The 9,837-nt window shown below is 35.4% G+C and overlaps 1 long non-coding RNA gene across 1 annotated transcript; it reads left to right on the top strand.

Moving 5' to 3' along the window:
- Window positions 1-1,159: 1,159 nt before the first annotated feature.
- On the top strand, window positions 1,160-4,099 carry LOC115231322. The gene is made up of 2 exons (XR_003883518.2): window positions 1,160-2,471; window positions 4,006-4,099. It is a non-coding gene; the product is annotated as an uncharacterized LOC115231322 (long non-coding RNA).
- The last annotated feature ends 5,738 nt before the right edge of the window (window positions 4,100-9,837 follow it).

Below are 9,837 nucleotides of genomic sequence, written 5' to 3'. Positions count from 1 at the left end.
GAAATTTTAGCTGTATAATAATTCTATTAGACATTTTGATATCAATGGAATTTCACAAAATATCCAACGGGGTTGGCATGGTTCGGAAAATGGATAATTTAGAAGACAATAGAATTAATACTGTATTTTGAAACGGAGGACTAAAATATGTAGTTACTAAGTTTACTGATAGGTTATTGCTGTTGTTGCTATTTAGGCAAATATCTCTCATAATGTGACAGATTTACAATGAAATGTGTTCCGTATGTGAACACCCTGCCTTTTTTTTTCACTGATAATAAATTTATCATTACATCCCCTAAACATTGTCTTTATCCATGTAAAAGTATTAGGTTTGATGTTGAGACAACCGTTCTCTCTCTCCCTCTCTCTCCAAGATAGACACTGATGACCCTCATCATTTATCATCTGATGTCTATGCTCCTATCGATTGGATGGATGATTCCTATCCATGTCAGTTCTTATTAACAAATACTGTCCGCCTTGATTGGATGAGGAACACATTCCGGCTTTTCTATGGTGATGTGCCTTCCTAACATCAACCACTTTAAAAAGGGCCTTGGGCACAATTTTGCTCCAAAAGCCCTAGAAAAAAAAATGATCATGTCGTCAACAAAATTAAACGCTCCTCTTTAACTTCTACAAGGAAATTCTGTTTGCAGATACTGAGAACAGAAAGCTAAAATACAATAAAGATGAACTGGATGGATATATGCAGGAGATCCAAAGCAAAAGCAATGATTCCCATTCATAGACAGTTTGAAATGTCCATTGAAACCAGCAATCAAATACCGATTGATTAGTTCAGACTAATTTCAACCTTGAATATTGATGGCGAGATTTATAAGGTTGTATTCACAAAGAGATCAACTGTAAATCTACAGAATAATGAATATGGGACTAAAAGTATCTCGAAGACTGGAATCCTCTGGCATTCCTGGCTGTGTGGAACATGTGTCTTAAATCTAGGATGTGATACAAGACGGAAAGAAGAATAAAAGGGATTGAATGTTGTGTGATTTGATCTGGTTTATGGTTCTCTAGCAAACAAATTGTTGATGGAAGCAGTGGACCTGTTTTATATATGAGAAAAGATTAAGGACCTGATGAGGAGCTGCTATAACAATTTCAATATGCAGTTCTTGAGGAAAACTTCCTCGATAGACTGGTATCATTTTGAAGCGGGAATTGCTGTAGTTTCTACAAAATCAGTCATTTGGTTTGTGATTGTTATGGAGATGTTACTTAAATCAGCAGATTGATAAGAAATGGCTCAAAGGAAAACACTCGAGAAGACATTAATGGATTACATAACAATAGTAACAACAAATAAAAGGATATGCAAATAGTTCTGGATTAACTGGGTAGACTGAGGAACTTGGTGAAGAATGTGGTTCAATGCAAATGAGTAATGCAGCCCGTCATTTGTGAAAGGTCAGCAGAAACAAGTGAAGGTCAAAATAGCAGGAGAAACCCTGATGAAGTTTAAAGGGAAACTTGAAAAACTATTACGACGATGGTACACTACCTAATTTTGCAATAAGAGTAAAGGCATTGAGATCAAGTCACAGAACGAAGATGGTTAAAAGAAACAAATATGCCAAACATTCTGGAAAATAAAAGATTTGGAGCTCGCACTTTGTATTCCCATCTTTCTTATATATTTTTGAGTATCAGTCCTTTTGTACCATTTCAGATGTCTTCACTGCAATAATGTGTAGATGTCCAGTTGTATGTAGTGAATGGGGTTTTGTGCAAGTGTACATTGTTTTAGGACACCTGATATCACTTTTTGTTTCATCTTTGGAGAACTGATCATTGCTCACCTGTATTAAGGAGTCTTAAAATATTCCCTGCACCAGATAATGACCAGGTGAACTGGGATGTGGGATGATAAAATTCAAGATTTCCAACAGCAAAGAGAACAGGTATTACGTTTATTTTACTTGAAGTGGTGTGTCATGCAATTCTGACGAGATCTTTGGAGACCACATTGGATGATATTGGACTTTAGCAGAAGATGAGGAGAATGGTGCTTAGTGAAGTGTAGAGTTCAGAGGACAGTCACATGTCATAGATTTGGTACAGATATATGAAAGGAGAGAGAGAACTATGAAATGATAATTGAATGAAATAATTGCAACGTTGTTAGATTATGTAGGATGTCTCTGTTAAAGAGAAACAAGGTTTCGGAAAGTTAGTCTATTTTGTTGCGGGCCTAAATATTGACTATTATTACCTGGTCCCACAATGGAAAGTATAAAAATACTGAGCAAAACCCTAGTGGTCACCAGCCAACCACTGATGATAACAATGTCCCACAACAATAAACTACAGAATATTTATAGAGATAAATAAGTTTTACAATAAATTATAAAAGCTGGAAATATTTATTTCAGAGAGTCCAGTTCTGAAGGAGAGGGATCTTCTGAGAGTGGCTAAGAGGTTAGGACGTGATTGGTGGCAAATAGGTGAGTATATTTGATTTCTATATATTTTACTTTCACCTCATCTATTTTATTTGTCAGAATGAATGAGAACAAGTTACATTCATCATTTCCAATTGATAGGTTACCTGTATGACAATTTTATTTACGATATTCCTGATATTTCATAAAATATCCACTGAGGTTAGCATGGTTGGTCATAATGGATAAACTAGAAAACACAAATGGCGTTTAATATTATCTTTTGGAAGAGGGAACTAAAATATATTGTTTAAGGGTAAACAGGTGAGTGAATTTGTTTCACATTTTCTTTAGGTTCACTGTTAGGTTATTGTAATGAAGGACAAGTACCAAAGTTAACATCTAAAACAAAGCATCTTTCTTCAAACAGATTATTTATTGGGTTATTGTGTTGGAAGCTGATAATTCCAATTTATTTTGCCATTTGCAATGACTTTACCCATGACATATGTCTGTAAATGCTTCAATAAAAGAGATTTAATAAAGGTGACACAGCGAAATCCTATCATTCTCCTCAGGCGAAAACAGAGAATTCCTTTAAGGGAATTTACCAGAAAATGAACATTCACAAGTCAAGCCGAACTGCAGGGGGCATCTCTCATTGAGACTGACATAATAATAACTGAATAGGCTCTGTAGAATTGATCGAACCTGGAGTTCATTGGAGAAGTTTGAAATGGGATTGAGTTTGACTTAGAATTATCGACTGTTGGACAATCACTGATCATTCGATTTCCAGTGTCCTCTTGGGAACTTTGCAAGGTAGTAGATGACACAGAGGGACAGTACTTTCATGACCCTTTGAATACCAGTTCTGAAATCTAACAGAATATGACAGATGTATGGGGTTCTTCTAAAGGGTCTTTGGAGTAATGTTACTCAATAGGATTTACAGTTCAGAGATCTGGGAGTCTCTCCAGGTTGAGCCACGTCTCCTCCACATCTGTGGTACCTCGGACATGTGATCAGGGGTTGCAGCAATGAATTACAGGACAGGTTCTCAAAGTCAAACCAATGGAAACAGATACCGAGGGGAGGCCAAGAAAGAAATGGTTGGATGATATCCATAGTCTTAGTTCTTCACATCATAGAATACAAGCAGAATGTCTAATGATGGATGCTTCTGATAGCACCCTATGGAGGAGGTGCCTGAGGACTCTTTCCCCACAGCCCTTTCAAGAATATTGAGCAGAGGAATGGATGGATCATATGCTTTCACTGTTGGAGGTCAATGTTTTTCTTGAGGTTCTGATATACTTTTGCCTTCACAAAAGTTTTCCTGCCCTCGTTTACCATATATTTTCTCAAGTATAATTTTCAATTAATTTTCTTTAAAAATCTCGTTTAATTCAAACTCTTTGTTATTTTTGTCAATAGAAAACAATGTCTTATATTTTTCATGTTTCTTAGCTATTTCTTTTTTTATTTCTCTATTGATAAAGTTTGTTTGTTATATTCATAACAACCTACAGTACACAGCGTTTTATGTTATTGTCAATGTTGTTGCATTCATTTCTTATTGTTGTGTCTTTTGCAGTTATTGTTTTAGAAGTTGATACAACTAAACTGAAAATTGATGATGAGTCTAATGTCACTGTAAAACAAGGCTACCAGATTCTTTACGAATGGTTCAAAAATGCGACCCAGAAACACGGACACACGCAACATTACGTGCAGCTCTTGAAGAAGCTGAATGTTTCGCTGCGATGGAATGTCTGTCATTAGACGCAAAGTGAATTTCTGTGTAACTGTTGTTGTTTAGCCTCAGATTAACCTTGACCAAACAGAGACTTATGATCAAACGCATTCCAGTCAGGACCATCATGCCTATTTCCAAAGAGAACCCACAACCACATTGTCCAATATGCCCTTCTGTACAGTGATATCGTGTGAATTTAGCTGCTAATTCTAGCAGGTATATCAGCCACATAGTGATCCCTTCACTGGTTTGGCTCCTTTGTTAAAAATTCACATTAAAATAAAGACAAACTTTGAAATGTTCATTTATGTTGTTGCTGTTGTTGTATATCTAACCCCCCCCTAAGCAACCCCATTGTTAATAGACAGCTTTAATATCTTCTGCTATATTGATAGCTATCTACCTTCATGTTTATCTGAGAGTAGAATGCCTGGTATATATATATATTGATGCCTTTTCCCTTTATATATCCTATAGAGATAGTATTTCTATATAATACATGATGTATCTAAGGATATATCTCACTTTGTCCTGTTGTGGTTTAAGACAGGCCTCTCCAAAGTGGTGGTGGTTGAATAAAAATTCAGGGGGTTTTGAGTGCAATATACAATATTCTAATTTTATATTCTTACTTTATGACCTTCGTTATTTACTAATTACTGAAATTTTCGTCAGTAAAATAAAACTTCACTATTATACATATGAAAATAAATCAAAAAAATTATAATTAAACAATAGCTGTGCTGAAAAAGTCTGAGATAATAAAATAATGACACAACATTTGTTGTTTTAATTGTATGTGTCTCCCTCTTTTTAAATAACTTCAGATAAAGGAAGAGTACAATTCTTCCTTACAATATTTACCTTCATATTACTCCACTGTTATTTTAATTTGAAATTAGATTTCAAGTTCTTACAGCAGAGACCAAGATTAAATAAGTAAAACACATGAGACCTTTATGTACATTATAAGATGTGACAGGAAGCTCTACCGAGCAGACTTTTGTGGAATTGGAAAGGAAGATTCATAAGTATTTTCCACTTTTTATTGGATTCTTTTGTGATAGAAGTGAACAAACCTGATTGTTTTCAAATTAAATAATCAAGATATTTAAATTAGATAAAAAGGAACTTTATTCAGAAATTGATAATTACTATTAAAGCAAAACGAAATTTTACCGGTGAGTGTGTTAAATAATAAGGCACTAAAAGAGAATGACTCTCCCCAGACACAACAAAATTATTTTGTATCAAACTTTGTACAAAATTATTCTAAATAAATTGATAACATAAGTTTCTGATTTTTTGCTTGGATAACTGGGGGAGAAATTCTATTCACACATTATATGCCATGTAAATACACAACAAAATAATAAGGCTGTTCAAAGCTATAGGTTACTGTTTTATAGACCAGCTGGAGCAAATTTAGTTTAACATTTAATGCGTAACAATAAACTCATTTATAAAAGTGTTAGTTTTCTATAAAGGAGAAACGTAAGACTTTTAGTGACTTTATAAAACTAAAAAGAGTAACTTCAAACTTTGATGACCCCAGACAAATTCCTTTACTGACTGAGATCTTCATCTTGTTCTGGTCAATGACTGTCAAAGTAATTTTCATATTTTAAAAGCATCAAAAGGAAAATTTGTTGCCTAGAGAAGAGAGGTTGAATTTGTCATCCGACTCGTAGCCGATGCCAGCACCGCCTCGTCTGGCTTCCGTGCCGGTGGCACATAAAATACACCAATCCGACCGTGGCCGTTGCCAGCCTCGCCTGGCACCTGTGCAGGTGGCACGTAAAAAGCACCCACTACACTCACGGAGTGGTTGGCGTTAGGAAGGGCATCCAGCTGTAGAAACACTGCCAGATAAGACTGGAGCCTGGTGCAGCCTTCTGGCTTCCCAGATCCCCGGTCGAACTGTCCAACCCATGCTAGCATGGAGAACGGACGTTAAACGACGATGATGATGATAAAAGCACAGAGAATAAGATGGACTGGACATTTTCTTTAGATTAATGATCAGAGGATCCTAAACAGATGATATATGCTAAACTTCTTTATGGAAAGAGCCCCCAGCAGAAACGAAGACTACGATTTAAGGACTGTATATAATGTATATATATATATATATATATATATATATATATATATATATATATATATATATACTAAGCAATTAAGGGTTTAGCAACAAATTGCCTCACCACCACACCGAATTTAGAAATAGCAGTCAAAGAGTTATAGCTATTCTTTCTACTAAAAGGGGGATCTCAGTTGCTAAACCCTTAATTGCTTAGTATTACTTAAATTTTCCTCGAATGAGGCTTTTACATGCCGAAATCTACTTGTTGTAATTAATAATTATTCCAAATTAATTAATTTCACCCTTTATTGTTACTGATATATATATATATATATATATATATATATATATATATATATATATATAAACTGAGCGGATACTTACCAGGCTGAAAAATGTACTTTAATGAGGTCAATTGGTTCGACTAAAAATCCTGCAAGGCGGTAACCCAGCATGGCCGCAATTTAATGACTGAAACAATTAAAAAAAGAAGAAGCAATATACGAAAATTGTTATCGATGTCAACAACTTCTCCGTCCCGCTTTCACAAATTCAGCGAAACAGAAATGAAAGCAAACACACACACACACACACACACACACACACACACACACACACATATTGGCTGACCCACACACTCATACAATTTCTTCAGAATGTCACGGTTTTAAGGTCAACATTTTAAAAGCATAAATAGCTACGAGTGTGCGTCTTTGCATGTATCTATATGTGTGGGTGTTTGTGCGTGTGTGAGCACAGTCCACCCATACCCAAGGTGGTCGCATCGTCTCATTTGACCCAGCCACGAAATTTTTTTTCTCCCTCGAGTGTTCCGGATCCCATTAATGAACTAATTTGCATACAACCAGTCAGAGCTCACCTTCAACTTGTTCTCAGGTTAATAAACAGGAGTGTCTGTATGGGAAGTAGCTCGCTTACCAACCACATGGTTCCGTGTTCAATCCCACTACATGGCACCATGGGCAAATGTCTTCTACCATAGCCTACGGACCGACCAAAGCTTTGTCAGTGGATTTTGTACACGGAAACAGAAGGAAGCCCGTCGTATATATGAATATATATATATATATATATATAATATATATGTATGTATGTATGTATGTATGTGTGTGTGTGTATGTTACTGTGTCTGTGTTTGTCCTCCCAACATAGTTTCACAACCGATGCTGGTGTGTTTGCGTCCCCTTAACTTAGCGGTTCGGTATAGGAGACCGATAGAATAAGTACTAGGTTTACAAATAATAGGTCCTCGGGTCGATCTACTGGACAAAAGTCGGTGCTCCAGCATGGCCACAGTCAAATGACTGAAACATGTAAAAGAGTATACAATATATATAGATACGTATATATATATATATATATATATATATATATATATATATATACATACAACCATATATAATAATATAATATATATATATATATATATATATTATATATATATAGATATATATATATATATATATATATATACATACAACCATATATGTATACATATATATATATATATATACATGGTTATAATTCGGAATGGTCATTTTGGCAGTTTAGGCAATAAATATATAAACATAGTCGCTGGAGTGGCAGTGTGGCTTGCTAACCAACCACATGGTTCTGGGTTCAGTCCCACTGCGTGGCATCTTGGGCATGTGTCTTCTGCTATAGCCCCGGGCCGACCAAAGCCTTTTGAGTGGATTTGGTAGACGGAAACTGAAAGAAGCCTATCGTATACATGTACATATATATATATATATGTGTGTGTGTGTTTGTGTCTCTGTGTTTGTCCTCCTAGCATTGCTTGGCAACCGATGCTGGTGTGTGTACGTCCCCGTCACTTAGCGGTTCGGCAAAAGAGACCGATAGAATAAGTAGTACTGGGCTTACAAAGAATAAGTCCCGGGGTCGATTTGCTCGACTAAAGCTGGTGCTCCAGCATGGCCGCAGTCAATGACTGAAACAAGTAAAATATATATATATATATATATATATATAGATTATCCGTAATAATGAAGGGTGAAATTAATTAATTTGGAATAATTATCAATTACACCAAGTAGTCTTCGGCATGTAAAAGCCTCATTCGAGGAAAATTTAAGTAATACTAAGCAATAAAGGGTTTAGCAACGAATTGCCTTACCACATACCGAATTTAGAAATAGCAGTCAAAGAGTTATAGCTTTTCTTCTACTAAAAAGGGAGATCTCAGTAAAAACAGCAATTGGAAGGCAGACACAAACAGGTAAGAGAGAATGAATTGACGGCAATCTATCATTCATTTTTAAGTTATCTACGGACGTACGTTTCGAAATCAAGTTTTTAGGAAAGCATAAGAATTAAATATTAAATATTAAATAATTCTATCTTACCGAAACTTTTTCTCTTCAGCGTAGAATACTAAATCATAAATGATTATATATTGAATTTTGAGATACTAGAAGGCACCAACTCAACTCAGTATCAGAGCGAGCTAGAATCCGCAACTAGTATCATCGAATTCAATGTGTGAATGAAACGATTGTGTCACCCAGCCCTTCCCACCCGCGTGTAGCCAAAACAAGATGCTGTGGTCATCTACTGAGATAAAATATGGTTATCCGTAATAATGAAGGGTGAAATTAATTAATTTGGAATAATTATCAATTACACCAAGTAGTCTTCGGCATGTAAAAGCCTCAATCGAGGAAAATTTAAGTAATACTAAGCAATAAAGGTTTAGCAACGAATTGCCTTACCACATACCGAATTTAGAAATAGCAGTCAAAGAGTTATAGCTATTTCTTCTACTAAAAAGGGAGATCTCAGTAAAAACAGCAATTGGAAGGCAGACACAAACAGGTAAGAGAGAATGAATTGACGGCAATCTATCATACATTTTTAAGTTATCTACGGACGTACGTTTCGAAATCAAGTTTTTAGGAAAGCATAAGAATTAAATATTAAATATTAAATAATTCTATCTTACCGAAACTTCTTTTCTCTTCAGCGTAGAATACTATAATCATAAATGATTATATATTGAATTTTGAGATACTAGAAGGCACCAACTCAACTCAGTATCAGAGCGAGCTAGAATCCGCAACTAGTATCACCGAATTCAATGTGTGAATGAAACGATTGTGTCACCAGCCTTTTTAGTAGAAGAAATAGCTATAACTCTTTGACTGCTATTTCTAAACTCGGTATGTGGTAAGGCAATTTATTGCTTAGTATTACTTAAATTTTCCTCGAATGAGGCTTTTACATGCCGAAGACTACTTGGGTAATTGATAATTATTCCAAATTAATAATTTCACCCTTCATTATTACGGATAACCATATTTTATCTCAGTAGATGACCACAGCATCTTGTTTTGGCTACACGCGGGTGGGTGGGAAGGGGCTGGTGACACAATCGTTTCATTCACACATTGAATTCGGTGATACTAGTTGCGGATTCTAGCTCGCTCTGATACTGAGTTGAGTTGGTGCCTTCTAGTATCTCAAAATTCAATATATAATCATTTATGATTATAGTATTCTACGCTGAAGAGAAAAGAAGTTTCGGTAAGATAGAATTATTTAAT

Source organism: Octopus sinensis, unplaced genomic scaffold (assembly GCF_006345805.1).
Source record: "Octopus sinensis unplaced genomic scaffold, ASM634580v1 Contig18233, whole genome shotgun sequence".
In the NCBI taxonomy this organism is placed as follows: domain Eukaryota; kingdom Metazoa; phylum Mollusca; class Cephalopoda; order Octopoda; family Octopodidae; genus Octopus; species Octopus sinensis.
Note: the sequence above shows the minus strand (reverse complement) of the source record. Positions and strands in the feature narration are given on the sequence as shown.